Source organism: Aquarana catesbeiana, linkage group LG01, assembly GCF_042186555.1.
Source record: "Aquarana catesbeiana isolate 2022-GZ linkage group LG01, ASM4218655v1, whole genome shotgun sequence".
In the NCBI taxonomy this organism is placed as follows: domain Eukaryota; kingdom Metazoa; phylum Chordata; class Amphibia; order Anura; family Ranidae; genus Aquarana; species Aquarana catesbeiana.
Genome location: NC_133324.1, coordinates 948917231 through 948940278, shown reverse-complemented (window position 1 = coordinate 948940278; position 23048 = coordinate 948917231). Strand labels below are relative to the sequence as shown.

At 42.9% G+C, this 23048-nt stretch overlaps 1 long non-coding RNA gene across 1 annotated transcript; it reads right to left on the bottom strand.

The window, feature by feature from the left end:
- Positions 1-3867: 3867 nt before the first annotated feature.
- LOC141121610 (uncharacterized) lies at positions 3868-22886 on the bottom strand. Its single transcript, XR_012240583.1, has 3 exons — positions 22471-22886; positions 4945-5074; positions 3868-4735 (listed from the first exon to the last, which is right to left on the bottom strand). It is a non-coding gene; the product is annotated as an uncharacterized lncRNA (long non-coding RNA).
- Between the last annotated feature and the right edge of the window lie 162 nt (positions 22887-23048).

The window sequence follows — 23048 nt, the reverse complement described above, 5'->3', positions numbered from 1 at the left end:
TGGAGATTGGTTCATATACAATTCCTGTACTTGATATCTAGTGGTCTTTTTTGCCTTGTGGCTACAGACCACATATTTTTCATGTCTTTTTTTGTATGTACGTTTTATTGCATAAACTTTTTTAATACTTCTAATACTAATACTAATATCTTACTAGTAGGTGGAGCCTCTAAAGTAATCTTCTACCATGCCTGGACTGTGCAAAATGACCAAAATCTTTTTTTTGGCTTCACAAGGAGATTACACTTTTCACAGTATATTGTATTCTTTTTTGATGTATTTATCTATTTTATTCAGCATTGACATTACAAGGTTATTTTTTTCATGTTTGGTAGGAATAGATTACTTTACCAATAAACTTAGTATCTGCTGGAAACTTAGTGTGTGCGGGTCTATCCATACATAGGAGGTCTTAAAGGGTACAAGGCTATAACATACCTATATCAGCCTCCTATATAATCAGGGCTGCTGATAAGGCGGTAAAGCCAGCCCTCCTGCACTGGGCCCGGGCCTCATCAGTTCAAAATGGGGGCCCGAGCACCTGCTAAGCAGGAGGGCCGGCAGTACTGCCTTATTGCTGGCACTTTCTACTTTTTTTTCTCCCAGTTCTAGTATATGCACTCAGGGCTGCTGTTAGAAATCATGGGGCCCCATACATCTTCCCTGACGGGCAGCCCCCCCCCCCCCGGGGTACAGTGGAACAGATGCACTGAATTCATCCACCTACAGCCCGAAAAATTTAAAAAGTCCCTCTTCTGTTTCTATGTCCTGGGCCCCTCTATTAACTTGATGGGGCCCAGGGAAATGTAATGTAAGCTCTGGTAAGCAAGTAGGAGTGGGGGTGTGGTCTAGTAAAATCCATTTATTAATTTAGGCAGAAATTAACAAAAAGCTGCCCTGGGCCCCCCCCTTCTTTAGCTGATGGGGCCTGGGCCCAGTACTACAGGACCGGTTGTACTGCCTTATCAGCGGCCCTGTCTGCGCTCCCTGCTGTCTGGGACCCCTGTGTCCCTCTATCCCCGCATTACTGACAGTTTCACACAGGGGGGGTTAATTCAGGAAGGGGGCTCACCATTCTGAACAAACACACCATCCTCAATGAACACAGTGAGCGATCGGTACTGATCACTCACTGTGGGGAGGCAGATGTTGCCTCTGTGCCACCATTCATTTGAATGGGTCTTATTCAACTTGTTCGGGGTATAATTTCTTCCGTGGCTGCAAAGCATAGCATCACAGCCGTTGCATTTTAGCAAAAATATCATTTGATATTTTCAGAGTAGGGGGGGCCCTGTCAGGTAAGCTGTACGGGGCCCCCCGTGATTTCTATCAGCACCTCTGTATATAATGCAGCACTGAGAGATATGGTGAGCTGAGACAGCTGGTCCATGGTTAAAGTGATATTAACCCCAAAAAGTTAACATTTATTACATTGCTATATAAGGGAAAGAATCTGCGCTGCCTCCAACTATCCAATAATCAGCAAAAACTAAGTAAAAAAAAGCCCCATCAGATTACATACAGTGAGAATCTCCTGTTTACTTGGTGGCCTCTGTAATAGGAAGTCCCGTCTCCTGGGCCGCCATTGGACCACTGTTCTGTCTATCATAGGAGATTTTCACTGTATGTAATCTGTCGGCGCTCGTCCCGCCCCCCTCCTTGTCCCCTCTAGGCTGTAGATGGGCATCGATCAGGCTGCACTGATGGCAATGGTGAGGCTGCTGCATTGAAGGCAATGGTGAGGCTGCTGCACTGATGGCAATGGTGAGGCTGCTGCATTGAAGGCAATGGTGAGGCTGCTGCACTGATGGCAATGGTGAGGCTGCTGCATTGATGGCAATGGTGAGGCTGCTGCATTGATGGCAATGGTGAGGCTGCTGCATTGATGGCAATGGCGAGGCTGCTGCACTGATGGCAATGGTGAGGCTGCTGCATTGAAGGCAATGGTGAAGCTGCTGCATTGATGGCAATGGTGAGGCTGCTGCATTGATGGCAATGGTGAGGCTGCTGCACTGATGGCAATGGTGAGGCTGCTGCATTGATGGCTATGGTGAGGCTGCTGCATTAATGGCAATGGTGAGGCTGCTGCATTGATGGCAATGGCAAGGCTGCTGCACTGATGGCAATGGTGAGGCTGCTGCATTAATTGCAATGGTGAGGCTGCTGCATTGAAGGCAATGGTGAGGCTGCAGATAGGCACTGACCCTTATATTGCTTCAAAGTTCCTTTATTTGTTTTTGCCTGAAACTTCCCTCCTAAAATGAATGTGCGTGTTATACGCCTGTGCGTGTTATATGCCAATAAATACGGTATATAAATATATATAAAACCCTTATTCTAAAAGGAAAAAAAACTGCTGTAACTGATTATAAAGTGTGAGATGGAGTTTGGCTTCAATTTGTTATGCCGCGTACGCACGAGCGGAATGTCCGACAGAAAAAGTCCGACGGAAGCTTTTCATCGTATATACCGATCGTGTGTAGGCCTCATCGGACTTTCTTTTTTTCGAAAAATCTGATGGACCTAGAAATGGAACATGTTCTAAGTCTTTCCGACTGACCCAATTCCTATCGGGAAAAACGATCGTCTGTATGCGGGATCTTTCCGACGGACCAAAAACGACGCATGCTCTGAAGCAAGCATGAGACAGAAGCTACTGGCTATTGAACTTCCTTTTTCTAGTCCCGTCGTACGTGCTGTACGTCACCGCATTCTGGACGGTCGGACTTTAAGTTGATCGTGTGTAGGCAAGACTGCTTGAATGGAATTCCGTCTGAGTTTAGTCAGAGAAACCGTCGGCTAAACCGATCGTGTGTACGCAGTATTATGCCGCGTACACACGGTCGGACTTTACGGCGGACTTTGCCCGGCGGATTTTTCGACGTACTTTCCGACGGACTTTGTGAATGAACGGACTTGCCTACACACAATCCACCAAAGTCCGTCGAATTCGTACGTGATGACGTACGACCGGACTAAAACAAGGAAGTTCATAGCCAGTAGCCAATAGCTGCCCTAGCGTGCCTTTTTGTCCGTCGAACTAGCATACAGACGAGCGGACTTTTCGACCGGACTCGATTTCAACGGATAAATTTTAAACAAGTTTAAAATCTAATGCCGCGTACACACGAGCGGACTTTACGGCGGACTTTGCCCGGCGGACTGGATTTCGTCGGACAATTCGATGTGTGTGGGCTCCAGCGGACTTTGTTTTCTCAAAAGTTGGACGGACTTAGATTTTAAACTTGTTTAAAATTTATCCGTTGAAATCGAGTCCGGTCGAAAAGTCCGCTCGTCTGTATGCTAGTTCGACGGACAAAAAGCCACGCTAGGGCAGCTATTGGCTACTGGCTATGAACTTCCTTGTTTTAGTCCGGTCATACGTCATCACGTACGAATTCGACGGACTTTGGTGGATTGTGTGTAGGCAAGTCCGTTCATTCACAAAGTCCGTCGGAAAGTACGTCGAAAAATCCGCCGGGCAAAGTCCGCCGTAAAGTCCGACCGTGTGTACGTGGCATTAGTCCGTCCAACTTTTGAGAAAACAAAGTCCGCTGGAGCCCACACACATCGAATTGTCCGACGAAATCCAGTCCGCCGGGCAAAGTCCGCCGTAAAGTCCGCTCGTGTGTACGCGGCATTAGTTTATCTAAATCTGCTAGCACATCTAACAATCCTGTCAGGGAATGTCTGAACGATTCATTTAGACAGCTATACTTATGGTTTAATCGATCGATCACCCACAATGCCTCCAATACAAAATTAATTCATAGAAATGAATTAAGCTGAGTTTATTAAGTATTCCTGAGTTATTTTACTTTGCAGAAACTCTTTGAATAACACAATAAGTATAGACTGCAGACTATGAAAAATAAATGAATATTTATTTTACAGAACACCATATAAAAGTCGGATTAAGAGGTCGACAACTTGACACAGACACTAATGCCACGTACACACGATCGGACTTCTCGTCGGAAAAATATATGACGGCTTTTCCGACGGGATTCCACTCAAGCTTGGCTTACATACACACAGTCACACAAGAGTTCTCTGAACGTTCGACCCTCAAGAACGCGGTGATGTACAACACTATGACGAGCCAAGAAAATGAAGTTCAATGCTTCCGAGCATGCGTCGAATTGTTTCCAAGCATGGGTAGGAATTTTGCGCGTCGGAATTGCTACACACGATCGCATTTTCGGAGAGGAACTTTTTCCGACCGAAAAATTGAGAACCTGCTCTCAATCTTTTGCTGGCTGGAATTCGGACAGCAAAAGTCCGATGGAGCATACACACGGTCGCATTTTCCATCCAAAAGCTCTCATCGATATTTTGCTGGCTGAATTTCCGATTGTGTGTACGCGGCATAAGACTTTGCAATAAATTTCTTAAATTATCCGTTACAGCAGAGTATATACTGTATGTAATGTTCTTTTTTTTTTTCCATTCTTCCATTCACATTGATCGATGAGGAATATATATAGAGAGAACTCGAAAAGGGGGGATTTTTATGGTGCCACAAATATAACAACAAAAACAATATTTTATTAATAGAAAAGTATAAAAGGGGAGTAAACAAATGCTGACTCTCATATATGGACAAACATATATAAAAATATCACAGCATAACAACAAATATAGTGCATATAGAGCTGATAAAGCTAAATAATTGCCTGTTGGCTCAACATGTTTCGCCGATTGCTTCTTCAGGAGTTTTAAGTCAATACATTGGCTACAGAGAAATACAAAAGACAAACTATAAGATATCAAATGACAGCAACAATTTATTTAAATTTAGAATATGCAAATAAGTTTTAATAAGAAACTAAAAATTAGACATTTACATGATACATGATATATAGGGTATATAACATCCTAATTAGTGGGCTATGGCAATAGTTGAACTCACATGTAGCGATGTGCAATTATGGTGAAACTCACCTATCTTGTATATGATACACAGATTGATCAAAATCCTGTTTGTTCAACAAAAATGAAGCAGAGAGGGGAGCATCAAGTCCAGCAAAGGGGATCGCAGGGTGGGCATTGATCGATGAGGATTAAGGAATCTCTGCCAGAAAAAAGTGTGTGATATGCCCACCATTAGAATATAATTATAATAAAGAACTTGTGCGCTGCTTATGAAAAAATTAATCCATGTGAACAAAAAAAAACAGCTACCACCATTCAACAAGTGAACTCACACTCATAGAAATATTCAAATAATGGTGCGCTTATTCAGCAATGTAAATAAATCCTATAAAATGCCCATCTTCACAACTAAAACAGAAAAATTAAAATACAGAAGTGAAAACCATCAAAAAAATCATCAAAAAAAGTCCAAATAATGAAAAAAAAAAAGTCCAACTCTTGTGATGATTCTGAAATGAGTGGATGTCCCTGACACTTGCAAGTATGCAATACAATTTGTGCCACAAGTTAATCGATGTACAAACACCACCACCACCATCCACCTTTGAGTGAATTGGCCGCTCACCTCAAAAGAAGACCCATATAGGTCTAATGAAGCCTTGTATATAAATAAAGGGGATCTTCAATCATCAAGAATACCAACTCCAGTAATTAAGGACACACACTTTCTTTGGAAATCGGTTCTCAGATGTTGCTCAAAATATATAAAAAAAGAGTTAACTGCGCAATACCATTTAAAAAAGATTTATGAAAACATAAGGATTGTGCACTCACAATTTCCACATCTTGTATAGAATGCAAGTAAAATTTCCAGGCTGGGAGCTCCTCGCCTCCTCGCTGCTAATTCCGATGCGCGAGACCCCGGAAATGACGTTACCAGCTCCACCCAACACGTTGCGTCACTTGTCACGTGACTTCTTTAAAGGGATAGAGCTTTTTTTGATGATTTTTGATGGTTTTCACTTTTTGTGTTTTAATATTTCTGTTTTAGTTGTGAAGATAGAAATTTTATGGGATTTATTTACACTGCTGAATAAGCGCACCATTATTTGCACATTTACACTTTTAGAATATACCACCCTGCATACACCCACTTCTAATAATGGGCATACATGCAATGTTTTTTTGTTTTTGTTCAGCCCATGGGCCGAATGAAAAAAAAGAATCTAACAGATTCCTTCAATCACATCGATCGATGTGAATGAAGAAATCTCTGCCAAAAAAAAAAATGAAAAAAATACGCCTGGGCATATACATTCTTTTTTTTTAACTGTAGATGAGAAATCTCCTCCTAAAGCGTTGCAATCACTGACATATGTATTCTGAAAGCACACCCCACTGCTGTCAGATTAAACATATCAATGCTGCAGCTGAATGGCATTCCTGCAAAGCAAACAATGGTAACAATAAAACACAGTAACAATAGAACATTAACTCAATAAAACAACTTTTTTTTTTATTGCAATCTGTGGCAAAAAAAAAAAATGCCAAAGCATAGGAGTGATCTGCCCACTGATCACCCCAGTCTCCCATGCTTGGGCATATGTGTTTTTTTTTTCTTAACTGTGGATGAGAAATCTTCTCCAGCAGTGCTGCAGGCACTGACATATATATTCTAAGAGCAACAACATGTTGCTGTCAGACTAAACAGATCAGTGCTGCAGCTAAATGGCGTTCCTACAAAGCAAACAACAGTTACCAATAAAACACAGTAACAACAGAACATTAACTCAATAAAACAACAACTATTTCTGATTTTTTTTTACTTTTTTTGTAAACTTTCTAGACTAGGGTCTCTCAAAATGCGATAGCCAGATTCATGACTATGTAACATATTTGGAGACCCTGTGTGAATGTGTACCATAGACTGTGCCCCGCTGTACCCTATACTAATACTCCACTAGCGCGTGGTAAGGATGGAAGCAGTCCTTGAAGCAGATACCAGGTCAGCCAGGAAAGGAGGGACAAAAATAGCGGGTATCATGCCTAATTTCACATCTTTTTTGGGGTGATCTTTAGGCAGGGGTACCAGGGAGGACATGCGGAAAATGCCTCTCATGCAGCCGATTCACTGCATCTGGATTGGGAAATTGGGCCACAGCACTTTCTGGATACAAAAGGGCTGCGATGATCTCTTCCGGGAATTTTAGAAAGGATCCACTTCTTCCTGATGCTTTGTATAGTACAAATGCGTTGAACAGAGCCAATTGGAATAAATATACAGACACCTTTTTGTACCAGCATCTGGCTTCACGGGAAAATAAGTACGGCCCCATCATCTGATCCATGAAGTCCACCCCTCCCATGTTTAGATTGCAGTCGTGGACACAGAGGGGCTTCTCAATAACACCGGTCGCCGTTGTAATTTGGACTGTCTTGTCTGCGTGAATGGAAGACAGAACAAAACTGTTCCGTTTGTTCTTCCACCTCACTGCGTGCAATTCATCATTTCTTAAGCAGGCTCTCTCCCCCCCCGTCTAAGTCCGGTATTTACAAGCCGTTGGAGGAAGTCCCGGCGATTAGATTGCACGGTGCCACATGAGCCAATTTCAAGTCTAATGCCACGTACACACGGTCGGACTTTTCGGCTACAAAAGTCCGACGGACGCCGACGGACTAAGTCAGGCGGACAATCCGATCGTGTGTGGGCTTCCCCGGACTTTCAGCGGACTTTTCCAGCCGCAAATCTGACGGACTTTAGATTTGGAACATGCTTCAAATCTTTACGTCGTAACTCCGCTGGACCCAGAAATCCGCTCGTCCGTATGCTAGTCCGACGGACAAAAACCCACGCTAGGGCAGCTATTGGCTACTGGCTATCAACTTCCTTATTTTAGTCCGGTGTATGTCATCACGTACGAATCCATTGGACTTTTGTGTGATCGTGTGTAGGCAAGTCCGGTCGTTAGAAAGTCTGTTGAAAGTATGCCAAAAGTCCGTCGAAAGTCTGACGAAAGTCTGTCGGACGGGCTGTCGGACTTTTGTAGCTGAAAAGTCCGACTGTGTGTACGCGGCATAAAAAGTGGCACGCTCATATAATAATTTTCCATGTACAAGTGGCACCCATTTTGGAATAAGGGTGACACCAAGTCCAATGCTATCTTGCCACTGCTCCCTATGTAGCCTGGGCAGTCGGGGGGCTTCACACTGCTATCTTCTCCTTCGTAAATCTTTTTTTTTTTTTTTTTATCAAAAGTTTTTATTGCGCACAGAGTCAAAATGTATACATTACATCTGATAATGACGTGACATACAAATCATAATAGAGGCGTACATTGAACAAATTTAACCTTCATTAGTAAAAAAATTTCCATGCTCATACATGTAGATTCCTGAGTTCGCCGTCCTTATCACTCAATCAGTATATGTGCATTTTTTAAACCAGAACAAAAAATAAAAACAACCAGCATATTACACCCAGCAACTTCTCCCCTCCCTCCCTCACCCACCCATAAGTCTGTCTTTGGTAGAATGGCCCACGAAGTAAAGCGAACCAGAAAAAAAAGAAACAACCACCCTCTCATCAGCCCAAATAGAAAAATTGCGCTCACTATCATCCGTCCTTTGCCTATTCACTTTCCTGAAATAGGTAAAAAAATCAAAAAAACATCCTCCCCGCAAAATATTTATCCCTCGCCTTCCAGGGTATCAGCAGAGTCAACCCATCTAAACCATACTTTTTGAAATTTTTTTGAGGCCCCCCTAGCTTCATAAGTCATTTTATACATCAAGACATCAGAGTTAATTACTTTTTTCCACATCCCCAGTGTCAGCGGTTCATCATGTATCCATCTTCTGGCAATAAGCTTTCGTACTCCAAAAAATAAAATTCTCAGAAATAATTTTGTGTGTGTACTCATTTGTTCTTGTCCAAACACCCCTAGGAGGCACCTTAAGGGAGAGCAAATATTTGGCAAATCAAACTGTTCCGAAATGAATTCTGTCACCTGCGACCATAATGGTCTTACCTTTACACATTCCCAAGTCATGTGTAAGAAAGTACCCTCCGCCCTCCCACACTTATGACAAATGGCTGATTCCCGTCTATGCATTCGATACAATCTAGTAGGTGTATAGTACTGTTGATGTAGGTACCGGAATTGAATCATTTTATCCGTGGAAGAGACTACTGATATTAGATATGTATCCAGCACCTCCTGCCACATTTCTTCCGACAGCTCAGGGACAATCGTGACCCAACGTTCCATAGATCTAGAGGTTGTAGTCCCCACCCCTGGGCCCACCGCCCCATAATATCTAGAAATTCTTTTTTTCGGGTCCGGATCCATCAGAATCCTCTCTAAGTCAGTATTCTGAACTATAATTTCATCAGCGCCAAACTGCGCAAGCGCAGCATGGTGTAGTTGGAAATACCGAAAGTACCAGTTCCTCGGTATTTCAAAATTCTCTCTCAGCTGTGCAAATGTACAGAAGCGATTGTCCTGATATATATGATGTAAGTATTTTATGCCATGTCTAGCCCATGAGTTATGTCCGTCAGTTAATTTCAAAAACTCTGCAAGTGTCTTATTATACCATAGGGGATTGTTCGGTGACAACCACAATGGATCATCCTTCCTACGTCTGGAGCATATATAGAACACTTTCCCCGGTAGTGTCATTACGGATCCCACCTCTCTCCCTGGTATCCCCTTCCTATACAGCATATTTTGAAGTGCTTCCTGCGAGGAGGCAACAGCAGCCTCCAACAGGGCAGTAGCATTGGGTGTTAAAGGGAAAAATCGCCAGTGCAGAAAGGATAATTGCGACGCCAGAAAGTAAGACCTCAAATCTGGTAACGCCATTCCACCCTTTGTAACTGGCAGTTTTAAAATCGCCAAGGAGACTCTGGGTGCTTTAGCCTTCGTAAATCTTTAAACTACGTGTATAGCCTGTTTCCCTGTCACAGAGCTTATACATTTTGACCCCATATCTGGCTCGCTTGCTGGGGAGAAACTGTTTGAAAGCAAGGTGGCCAGAAAACGTAATCATGGACTCATCTACGCAGACATCTTGTTGGGGTTGTATACAAGGCTGCAAGTTTCTGGTTAAAGTGATTTACGAGGGGCCAGATTTTGTGGAGCCGATCATATCCAGGGTCACCCCGAGAGTCTATTGTTGTTGAAATGCAAAACCGCATTATATTTTCACATCTACGCCTGGCCATGGCTGCAGAGAACACGGGCCTATGATGAATAGAGTCTGTGGACAAATATAACCGCAACTTTTTTGTAATGCCCATGTTGAGGGTTGGGCCCAAAAAAGTTTTAAACTCAGAAACTGTGATACGTTTCCATTCGAACTGTATGGCAAGGAACGGATTTGGATTGGCTGTGATGAACTGCTCAGCATTTAAATTGATACAGATCTTCCATGAAAAATGTCTAAAAAAAATCCAGGAGAGTAGTTAAATTTACTGTTTCCACCTGAATTCCGGGTTGGCTAGTGAATAGGGGAAGTATGAGTGCTGCAGAATCTGTGGGCTGTCAAACAGGACTTCAGGAAGGGCACTATGGGCTCTAGTGGCCTGTCTTCTAATTCTTGGTGTCTGCGGGACACTACTGGTGCTAGCCACCGCACAAGCTTGAACTGCACTTAATGGGACTCTCCACATCACCATGAGATACTGCAAGTGCTTGTATGTATAAGACCAGAATGTACTAGGCCGCTTGTGCTCGCCAGTTCACAAAAGGGTAGTGCGGCACTAGTACTGGCACTCTGCTGTATACGAAAATCATCATGCGATTGTACTACCTCAGCAACCTGGGCATGGGGTTGTGTATGCCTACTGTCTACTCTGTCATCAGAGCTATCTGTCAGGGTGCCGCTGTTCTGTACAGTGTCATATACTGAGCCTGATTCTGTCAGTAAGGTCTCCCCATCGCTCTCATGTCATGCTCAGAATCCTGTAGGCATCTTCACTAGTGTACCTTTCGTTGGACATTTTGGCCACTAAATTTACAGGTCCCTAGTGTGACTCATGGCAAAAAGAGCACCTGTCTGTCAGTGATTTTGTCTGTTTTTTTTTTTTTTTCTCTAAAAATAACAAACATGTTATACTTACTTCCTCTGTGTAATGCTTTTGCACAGAGCAGCCCATATCCCCCTCTTTGCTGCTTCTGGCCCCTCCCTCCTGTTGAGTGTCCCCACAGCAAACAGCTTTCTATGGGGGCACCCGAGCTGAGTCACAGCTCTGTGTGTCCATTCAGAAACAGAGCTGCGGTTTGGCCCCCTGTCCCTCTCTCTCCTGATTGGCTAACTGACTTGGATTGACAGCAGCGGGAGCCAATGGCCCCGCTGCTGTGTCCAAGGCCAATCAGGAGGAGAGTCCCGGACGACCGAAGAAATCGTGGACATCGCTGGAGAGAGATGAGCTCAGGTAAGTTTTAGGGCGGCTGCTGCAATCAGAAGGTTTTCTTTATCTTAATGCAAAGAATGCATTAAGATAAAAAAAAAAAAAACTTCTGACTTTACAACCACTTTAAACCACTACAAATAAAACTTACCTGCTAGTGCTAGCAGACGATCAGGCCTGATCTTGCTAACACTGTGGTTTTGTGTGCAATGTATCAGAGGTAACAGTGACCTACTGACATTGCACTTGTTTGGGGGGGGGGGGGGGGGCTGAGGGGCTAAACGCAGGTGCTGGCAGGTGTCGGGGCTGATCCTGCCAAATCTGCATTTTTGGGGACACTATACTATTGGGGACACTAGTATAGTTCGGATCTGATTAAAGATATTGATCCGTACAGACACTATGCTAGTAATGGAGGTTTATAGTGTGTCTGTGATAGTGTTGCTGACAATCAAAGAGTTAAATGTGATAATGAATATGTGGCAGGCAACTGGCGCTATCTGGGGTTGATGCTATCTGGCGTCACCATGATACTAATACAGTGATCAGTAACAAAATCTGTACACTGTACTAATGACACTGTGACAAGACAGTGAAAAAGATAACTGGGGGGGGGGGGGGGCATCAGGGGGTTAAAGAGGAAGTAAAGCCTCTGAAAAAAAAATACACCCTGCAAGACAAAGGCATAATGAGCTAGTATGCATAACATACTAGCTCATTATGAATTACTTACCTGAGATCGAAGCCCCCGCATCAGCCCTCGCTCGCCTCCTCCGATGCCACCATCTATCACGGAGTGACTTCCGGGAGCCGCGATGACATCACTCCCACACATGCGCGCTGGTGCCACCACTAACGGCATGATCTCCGCTAGAACTGGCGCGCTCAGTGCGCCTGCGCCCGATGTCTACAGCGCATGCGCCGTAGACATCGGTGCCGCTATTTCTGCAAATATCTCCTAAACCATTTAGGTTTGGGAGATATTTCTTGCACCTACAGGTAAGCCTTAATCTAGGCTTACCTGTAGGTTAAAGTGGTTGTAATGGGTTTACAACCACTTTAAATGTGTCTAACTATGTGACTGTGTGCTGCTTTTACTCACTGTGTGATGTGCTCTCTTCTCTCTCTGGAACCAAAAAGGACTCCAGGAGAGAAGAGATCGTCATTTCCTCTGCCTATGTTTTGTAAACACAGGCACATGCTGTTCTGTGATTCGCCAGAGCCGATCAGCAGGTCCAGGTCAAAAATCATTGGGGCATGAAAGACTGGGCATGCTACACGTCTTGTTTACTTTGAGGGCTCTTTTTTTTTTTTGGACATGCGTAGTACATCCAATGTCTTCTACTGAATATATATTGCAAGGACTGTAATGTCGCGTACACACGATCGGACATTCCGACAACAAAATCCATGGATTTTTTTCCGACGGATGTTGGCTAAAACTTGTCTTGCATACACACGGTCACACAAATCTTCCGAACGCCAAGAACGCGGTGACGTACAACACGTACGTCGAGCCAAGAAAAATGAAGTTCAATAGCCAGTGCGGCTCTTCTGCTTGATTCCGAGCATGCGTGGAACTTTGTGCGTCGGAATTGTGTACACACGATCAGAATTTACGACAACGGATTTTGTTTTAGGAAAATTTGAGATCCAGGTCTCAAATTTTGTTTGTCGGAAATTCCAACGGAAAATGTCCGATGGAGCCTACACACGGTCGGAATTTCCGACAACGAGCTCCCATCGAACATTTACCGTCGGAAAATCTGACCGTGTGTACGGGGCATAACAATGTTGTTCCTGGGACTTACCTGCTCCTGTAACTAGGTCCTGGTTGTGCAGCTGCTGAAATATAAAAAAATGAGCGTGGATTGGAAGATCCCACACAAACACCCAATTCCAGAGTTGTATGAAATACTGCAGCCTTGGCACCCCCAGAGATGTCCACATCTGGTTGACGTATATATAAAAATTTACTGCAGATTTCATTCACATCACAAGGTATGCTGGGGATACCATATTTTACTGAACAGGCTGCATGCACTGTGACTGCCTGGCCGGGGTGGAGGTATTCTGGGAAATCCTGGCTACAAGTCAAATTTTTATTTTTTTGCCCGATATTGAACACATGAAACAGTAAGACAGTTAAACAATGTCTCTAGGGTCAACTCCCTACTCCCAGCCTGTGACTGGACATTACCCACCCAGTCCCAACGCCCAATGTTTCACAGGCTTACTGTTCTTGCCGACGAGCAGGGAAAATGATCCGACGGTTCGCGTGGCTGGTTACAGAGGTCAACAGAGACCAGATCTGATTACCTTTATGATCTAGGACCAGAGAGACGTGATGACGTCACTTCCGGTCTAGCGGAAGTAAATTTGTTTTTCTTTTTTAAGGCTTCATGTACACTGCTGCTGATTAATGGACGTTTTAGGAACAGTTGGGCATTTTTTTTTTCAGCTGCTCCTGAACTCTCCTATATGTTATCTTATCAGTACACGTACACGGGGACGTTTATAGTCATTTCTAGGCAGTTTACGTAAGCACTTTTTGGAAAGCAAAAAAAAAAATGCGTTCAGGACAGATGTTCAGAGGCATTTGAAACGCCTGTAACAGTTTGTAAATGCGGTAACTCACGTTTAGCCGCATTTCGTTTTCAGGCGTTTTTAATGGAGATACATTTTTGACTATACGAGAAAAAAAAACGCTTCTGAACAGCGAAACGCGGCATTTAAACGCAGCAAAACGGACGTTACAATCTGTCAAGGAGAGGATTTAAAACGTCCCGTGTACATTAAGCCTTAAAGCGAAAGATCAAATGTTTTAAAAATCTTTTTCTTTCAGAGGTAAAGGAAAAATTTGGGGTTTTATAGACCCCAGAGCTCTCCATAAAGAGGACCTGTCATCCCTTATTTCTATTACAAGGGATGTTTACATCCCTTGTAATAGAAATAAAAAGTGATAAAAAAAAAAAATGAAAGGGACAGTGTAAAAATAAAAAATAAATACATAAAAAAAAAAAAAAAGTAAAGCAAACCTCCATTCCTCTGTGCTCGCATGCAGAAGCGAATGCATACGTAGTCGCGTACGCGTATGTAAACAGTGTTCGCACCACACAAATTGAGTTATTGCCACGAACGTAAGAGCAATAATTCTAGCACTAGACCCCCTCTGTAACTCTAAACAGGTAACCTGTAAAATTTTTTAAAGTGTCTATGGAGATTTTTAGGTATCTTAGTTTGTCTCCATTCCACGAGCGTTCGCAATTTTAAAGGATGACATGCTGGTATCTATTTTCTCGGCGTAACATCATCTTTTATATTTTACCAAAAAAAATGGGTCATAGTTTGTTTTTGCATTAAAATTCATACAAGTGGTTGTAAAGCCTAAACATTTTTCACCTTAAGGCGGAACTTCAGTAATTTTTTCATCTTTCCATCTATTAAATCCTCTGCCCTTGTTGTTGTTTTAACTTTGGATAGTAAAACATTTTTTTTCTGCCAGTAAATTCCTTATACAGCCCACTTCCTGTTTCTTGTCTGGTCATTATCCTAGGTTTATGACATCATGCACAGCTCTCTCTGTCACTCTCGTGAGTTTGCCAGGAAGGGAGGGGGGATGAAACATAAGAGGGCCAATGAGAGCTGCAGAGCTGGAGGTGTGTCTGTGTAAATCCAGGAAGTGAACAGGCAGCAGCTTCAGCTACCCACAGTTAAAATGGATGCAGCCAGACTCAGTAGAGGGAGATTTCTGCAGCAAATTTGGCAAGTACAGAATTGCAGTATAAATAAAATTATAGACGGAACATAAAAAAAAGAAAAAGAAAAACATGTTTCATAGTTTGTTATAAACTTTTGCAAATAGGTAATATTCTCCTTCATTGATATGCGCTGATGAGGCGGCACTGGTGGGCACTGATAGGCTGCACTGATAGGCACAGATAAGGCGGCACTGATAGACACAGATAAGGTGGCACTGATGGGGACAGATAAGGCGGTACTGATGGGCACAGATAAGATGCCACTGATGGGCCCTGATGGGTGGCACTGATGGGCACTGATAGGTGTTACTGATAGGTACCACTGATAGATGACACCTATTGGCACTGGTAGGTGACACTGATGGGCAGCACTGTTGATGAGGCACTGATTGGTGACACTGATAGGTGGTACTATGGGCACTGATAGGTGGCACTGTGGGCACTGATGGGTGGCACTGTGGGCACTGGTAGGTGTCACTGGTGGGCACTGGCAGGTGGCACTGGCAGGTGGCACAGGTGGGCACAGATGAGCTGGCGGCTGCTCTCCTTGATCAGGACCGATGTCCCTCTGACAGCCACCAGTGATCGGCTTTTTTTTCTCCTCACGCTATCAGCGCGAGGAAAAAAAATGGCCAATTACCGACTCTGTTTACGTCACATGATCAGCTGTCATTTGCTGACAGCTGATCACGTGGTAAGGGATCGGGGTCGACCCCTTACTCCGATCTGTGATCCAGCGAGTCTCATAGACTCGCTGATCACAGGGCGCGCAGGACGCTCGAGCACAGGACGACATATATTGACGCCCTCCCAGCAAAGTAGGTCCGCGCTGTAGCTGTCATTCGGCTATAGCACTGATCTGAAGCGGTTAAAGTGAATTTTTTCCCAAAAAATTGTGTTTGAAAAACCGGTGCGCAAATACCGCGTGACGTATAAAATTGCAACAATGGCCATTTTATTCTCTAGCGTCTCTGCTAAAAAAAAAATACGTACTGCATATATAATGTTTGGGGGTTCTGAATAATTTTCTAGCAAAAAATACCTTTTTACCTGCCAGAAAAGGCCTGGAGCTGAAGTGGTTATCGTTAAATTACTACGTTCGTGTACAAGAGGCCTTAGTGTGGTGTATAAAAGCAGCGTACGAACAGTTTCATGTGAAGAAACCACATAAAAAGACATACAAAATGGCGCATAGGGATGTTCCTTTGTTATCAGAGAGACATGGCAGTGAAGGAGGTGTGTATTTCTGATTTGGCAGATCTCCATTTGTTGCAGCAGGTCAGGTGCCTTCAGGAAACGCCTAAAACAAGACCACACACTCATTCTGGGGTCCTTCAAGAATTGCACAAAGGAATCCCACTAACTCTTGGATAGTCCAAAAACACAACTGCTGCTGTGTTTTCCAGGATTTTAATTGTGTCATTATGTGGTGTAAAATATACCTCATAGTAGTCATGGCGTCAGGTAAGTCTTATACTTTTTTATTGCCTATTGTACTGTACATTTATCCATTTTATTATACAAAATGTATTCCGGTCGCTACTTTTCCTATGCTACCGTCTTTATTTCCTTTATAAGTGCGAATTTGCAGTTTTTATATGTTTTTAATCATATTTATAATCTGCCGTATTCCTGCCTAGATGTTTTACACATACCGCAGAAAGTACGTTTTATGTGGTTCAAGGCGTGTTTATATAATCCTTTACTGAATTTACTATTACGAGTTGTAGGCTGTAAATAAATCATATACAAAATAGATATTATTAAGTATATTTAGACAACTAAAAGCATACTAGATTGTTTGGAGAACATGTAAAGACAAAAGACGGTTGGTAGTAATATATGTGCCTGCATCATGGCGTACTTGAAATTAGGTGACTCTATTCCCACAACAGCTTCATGGTCACTTTCCTATCAAAAACCATGGCAAAACCTCTTTTTTTTTAAGGTGACCCCATACTGACAATAGCCTCCAACAATCTCTTTCCCGTCAATAACCCTGGCAAAAGTAACATTTTTATTGTGTGACTCCATTACTACAACATCACAATCTCTTTCCCATCAATAACAATGGCAAAAACTAAATTTTTATTACGTTTCTCTAATCCTACAACAGCCTCATGATCTCTTTCTGTAACAATGGCAAAAATTCCATTTTTAGTAGGCGACCACATTCCTACAACAGCTTCATGGTCACTTTCCTATCAATAATGGCAAAAACTAAATTTTTTTTTAGGTGACCCCATTCCTACAACAGCCTCCTACAATCTCTTTCCCATCAATAACCCTGGCAAAAATGCCATTTTTATTGTGTGACTCCTTTCCTACAACCTCATAATCTCTCTCCCATCGATAACCCTGGCAAAAGCTACATTTTTATCATGTGACTCTACTCCTACAACAGCCTCACAATCTCTTTCTGATCAGTAATGCCCCGTACACACGGTCGGATTTTCCGATGGACAATGTCCGATCGGAGCGTGTTGTCGGAAATTCCGACCGTGTGTGGGCGCCATCGGACATTTTCCATCGGATTTTCCGACACACAAAGTTGGAGAGCAGGAGATAAAATTTTCCGACAACAAAATCCGTTGTTGGAAATTCCGATCGTGTGTACACAAATCCGACGGACAAAGTGCCACGCATGCTCAGAATATATAAAGAGATGAAAGCTATTGGCCACTGCCCCGTTTATAGTCCCGACGTATGTGTTTTACGTCACCGCGTTTAGAACGATCGGATTTTCCGACAACTTTGTGCGACCGTGTGTAGACAAAACAAGTTTGAGCCAACATCCGTCGGAAAAAATCCTAGGATTTTGTTGTCGGAATGTCCGAACAAAGTCCAACCGTGTGTACGCCCTATAACAATGGCAAAAATTCTACTTTTATTAGGTGACAGCTTCATGGTGACTTTCCTATCAATAACAATGGCAAAAACGACATTTTTTATTACGATTCTCCATTCCTACAACAGCTTCATGGTGACTTTCCTATCATAAACAATGGAAAAAACTAAATTTTTTTTTAGGTGACCCTATTCCTACAACAGCGTTATGAGCTTTTTCCCTTCCATAACCCTGGCAAAAGCTACATTTTTTTTTTATCACGTGACTCCATTCCTACAACAGTCTCACAATCTCGTTCCAATCAGTAACAATGGCAAAAATTCTACTTTTATTAGGTGGCCCCATTCCTACAACAGCTTCATGGTCACTTTCCTATCAATAACAATGGCAAAAATTCTACTTTTATTAGGTGACCCTATTCCTACAACAGCTTCATGATCTCTTTCTGATCAATAACAATGGCAAAAATTCTATTTTTAGTAGGTGACCACATTCCTACAAAAGCTTCATGGTCACTTTCCTATCAATAATGATGGCAAAAACGCAATTTTTCTTAGGTAACCCCATTCCTACAACAGCCTCCTACAATCTCTTTCCCATCAATAACCCTGGCAAAAAAACAACATTTTTATTGTGTGACTCCATTCCTACAACCTCAAAATCTCTTTCCCATCACCCATCGATAACCCTGGCAAAAGCTACATTTTTATCAGGTGACTCCATTCCTACAACAGCCTCACGATCTCTTTCCGATCAGTAACAATGGCAAAAATTCTACTTTTAATAGGTGACCCCAGGGGTGTTGCTAGGTCTACAAAAGATCTGGGGCTAGAGCCCATAGCAGCGTAGTAAAGAAAGTCATACACCTGGGCGGGCATACACATGTATATACAGATATATACGTGTGTGTGTATATATCCCCAGAGAGCCCCCCACTTACATCGGGGTCCCCAGAGAGTCCCCCCTTACATCAGGGTCTCCAGAGAGCCCCCCCTTACATCAGGGTCCCTAGAGAGCCTCCTCCTTACATCAGAGTCCTCAGAGAGCCTCCCACTTTCATCAGGGTACCCAGAGGGCCCCCCATTTACATCAGGGTTCCCAGAGAGCCTCCCCTCCCCTTTGGGGACCCCTGCAGAGACTCGGGGCTATTGGCCCCAGATTCGGGGGTATAGCCCCAAAAGCCACCCCCTAGCAACGCCCCTGGGTGACCCCATTCTTACAACAGCTTCATGGTAACTTTCCTATCAATAACAATGGCAAAAACTACATTTTTATTAAGTTTCTCCATTCCTACAACAGCCTCATGATCTCTTTCTGATCAATAACATTTTTTAGTAGTAAATTTTTAGTAGGTGACCCCATTCCTACAACAGCTTCATGGTCACTTTCCTATCATAAACAATGGCAAAAACTATTTTTTTTTAGGTGACCCTATTTTTAGGTGACCCTTCGGTAACCCTGGCAAAAGCTACATTTTTTTATGACGTGACTCCATTCCTACAACAGCCTCACAATCTCTTTCCTATTGATAACACCAGCAAAAATACATTTTTTATTAGGAGACCCCATTCCTATAAAAGCCTCACGATCTTTTTCCTATCGATAATATTCTCAAAAAATTTCATTTTTACAACCCAACTAAAACTGGGGGGGAACTTGGAAACTTTGCCTTTGAAAAAGGGAAATATTGTACACCGAGTTCTAGATTACTATATAGAACAAAAAAAAAATAACTGATACAATTTGATCTTTTTGATTCTAGATAGCTTTCTTCTTTTAAATATACTACAGATACAGGCTAATGTCTTGGTATAAAAACCACATAAATTGATGATCCTTGATTCTTTGCAGATCATAAAAACCTACACAGAAAGATTCAAGGTTATTAAAAAGGGGACTCAATTATTCGAACCAGAGGACATCCCTATTGCTGTCTACTGTTGATGTGAAAGCTCTCATGTGATCCTACGCGGATTCACGGCGGCCTTCCAACGTATGAGGGTGAACCTCCATGAACAGGATCAGTCAGTAACTCATGGAAACAGAGAGTTGTGCTCATTAAAAAGCTCTTAACCATGTCAATGCAGACAAAGGAGCCAACAAGGGGGGTCTTGAGGGCCACAATAGTAACTGAGACAGCCTGGTGGGTTTTCGCCCGTATAAGAAATGTCCTGGGCTTGCTTAGGAATGCAAGTGAGGGTGGCTTCACCCACTGCCATCAGGAAAGGGAAAATAATTGTGAGCACCAGTCAAGGCCACAAATAGGTAACTCTGAACTAGCACTGGTTTTTAATGGTAATTTTACACAGACGATTATGGTCTGACGCTCCAAAAAATCTGAGACCTAATCCTGCCCAAAAGCTGAACTACATAATAGGAGAATGCCATCATAGATGCTTAAGGGTCCCCGTTCAGGCTGTCGAGGTCCGATGAGTTGAATGCTGCTGACTAATGAGGGTGCAGGCTAAGGACGGGTCCGTCCAAACCCAGAGCATACTGCAGAAATAGAAAGAGATAGCCTGGCCTCCACACACCTCACCCAGCCCGAGTGATTAGCAGGTAAAAGCAGATTCAGCTCGATTCATCCAGAACACAACTCCAACATGTTTCGCCCCACCCCCCGGCGCTTAATCATGGAGATCAATATCTCAATCAATAATGTAAAAAGTGTACCTATAGCTTTGTGGCCAGTTTTATTGACAACTGCATCAGCATTCAACTACACTAAAATCTGTGGACACCTGACCATCACACCTACCTATATGGCCACCAAATGATTGTTTCTGGTGAGGGGTACTGTTATGCCCTGTACACACGGTCGGACATTGATCGAACATTCCGACAACAAAATCCATGGATTTTTTCAGACGGATGTTGGCTCAAACTTGTCTTGCATACACACGGTCACACAAAGTTGTTTGAAAATCCGATCGTTCTGAACGCGGTGACGTATAACACGTATGTCGGGACTATAAACGGGGCAGTAGCCAATAGCTTTCGTCTCTTAATTTATTCTGAGCAACGATTGGAATTTCCGACAACGGATTATGTTGTCGGAAAATTTTATAGCAAGCTCTCAAATTTTGTGTGTCGGAAATTCCGATGGAAAATGTGTGATGGAGCTCCCACACGGTCGGAATTTCCGACAACAAGGTCCTATCACACATTTTCCATCGGAAAATCCTATCGTGTGTACAGGGCATTGAAGTGTAAAGGCAAAGTGTTTTTTTTAGCTTTGAAAAGAGCTAAGAGAGATTAGAAGGCCTGTCAGGTTTTTACTGTTCTCTGTGGCCCTGTTAGGGAGATTCCCCCTCTCTATTTGTCCTGTTTACCATTATCATGGAAAGTGAAAGTAAAAGAAAATCCCAAATTTTATGTTGACATCAGAACAGTAATTGAGGGGAGATTTTCCAATGGAGAAACTAGTTCTGGTGACACACTGGGAATTCCTTGCTTTGGAGGGATTTTCTGTCACTTCCTGTTTTGGCTAGGGGACAGGAAGTGAACAAAAATCACCCCAATGGGACACAGATGGCAAAAAAAACTGATTGGGGGTTATAAACCTCACTTATGCTATTCAAAATCCAAAAAAAGCTTTGCCTTTAGTTACACTTATTGCTATAGCATACAAGGAAATTTTAAACAATTGCTCTTCCACCCTTATGGTAACAGTTTGGGAAGGCCATTTTCTATTCCAGCATGACTGTGCCCCTGTGCACAAAGCCAGCTCCATAAAGACATGGTTTGACCCAATTGCTGCGGAGAAACTCAAGTGATCTGCAAAGAGCCCTGACTTCACCCCTACTGAACACAGAGCCCTGACTTCAAACCTACTGAACACAGAGCTCTGACCTCAACCCCACTGAACACAGAGCTCTGACCTCAACCCCACTGAACACAGAGCCCTGACCTCATCCTCACTGACCACAGAGCCCTGACCTCAACTCTACTGTACACAGAGCCCTGACCTCAACCATACTGAACACAGAGCCAAGACCTCATCCCTACTGAACACAGAGCCCTGACCTCATCCCTACTGAACACCTTTGCGATAAATTGGAATGCCGCTTGTGGACTAGGTCTTCTCTTTCAACATCGGTACCTGACCTCACAAATGTTTTTTTGGCTGAATAGGTACAATTTCCCATAGTCACTCCCCAAAATCTTGTTAAAAATCTTCCCAGAAGAATGGAGGCTGTTATAGCCACAAAGCATTGGGTAGATGGGTCAACATCATCTTGGCTGTGCTTTTGGAATAGGATGTCCAACCAGCTAATATAGGTATAGCGGTTAGGTGTTCACAACATTTGGCCATATAGTGCTCAATTCCTGGGACCCATTCACACCAGTGTGCACACATTACTGTGCGCAAATTGCAGACGTGCTGTGTAGAAAACAGTTATGTTTTTGATGACCTTGCATTGAGCCTGCATTGATCAAGGAAGGTCAATGCAGCCGATACACTTGGTGTGAATGAACCATTGTTCTCTATCCAACAATATGATTGTGTCTCTTCTCAATATAGATATACATACAAATACAATGATACATTTTTAGAAATCGTCTCTTACCCTTTCAGTAGCAATGGCTTCTTTCATAAATCAAAATGATTAAAACATTCAGGAATTTTCTCCGTTACTGTAACAAACCAATGGTAAGTTTTAAGCAGACAAGAGGAAAATACATCCATATTTTTTTCTTTTAAAGAAGGAGATGATTTGTAAGTAGGTCTTAACCACCTGAGAAGACTGCATCACGCCATCACGCCTGAAGCTACAGAGGCAATATAAGTTCCAGCATGCCACGGCCATGTGTTGTCCACACTTGGGGCAAAATGTATGTTCCCGAAAATATAAGGTCCAGGTTGTCGTCAATGAAAGGTTGAGATAAAAAATTGATGCAGTAAAATGTTCACAAGCAAAGTCTGTTATACAGAGGCATACACCCAAAGGTCTACAGAACTTGCACGAGTGTAAGAACTGATGAAGTGCGTGCTTGCGTTTAAACATTTCAGCACTTCCTTCCTCCCCACATGTGGTTTCTTCTACACCTTGTATGCTCATAAGAGAGGTGAGAAGTTTTGTATTGTTCTTTTGCCAAAAATGTGTTTTTTTCAACCCAATGCAATATAGCTGCTCAAAGGCACAAT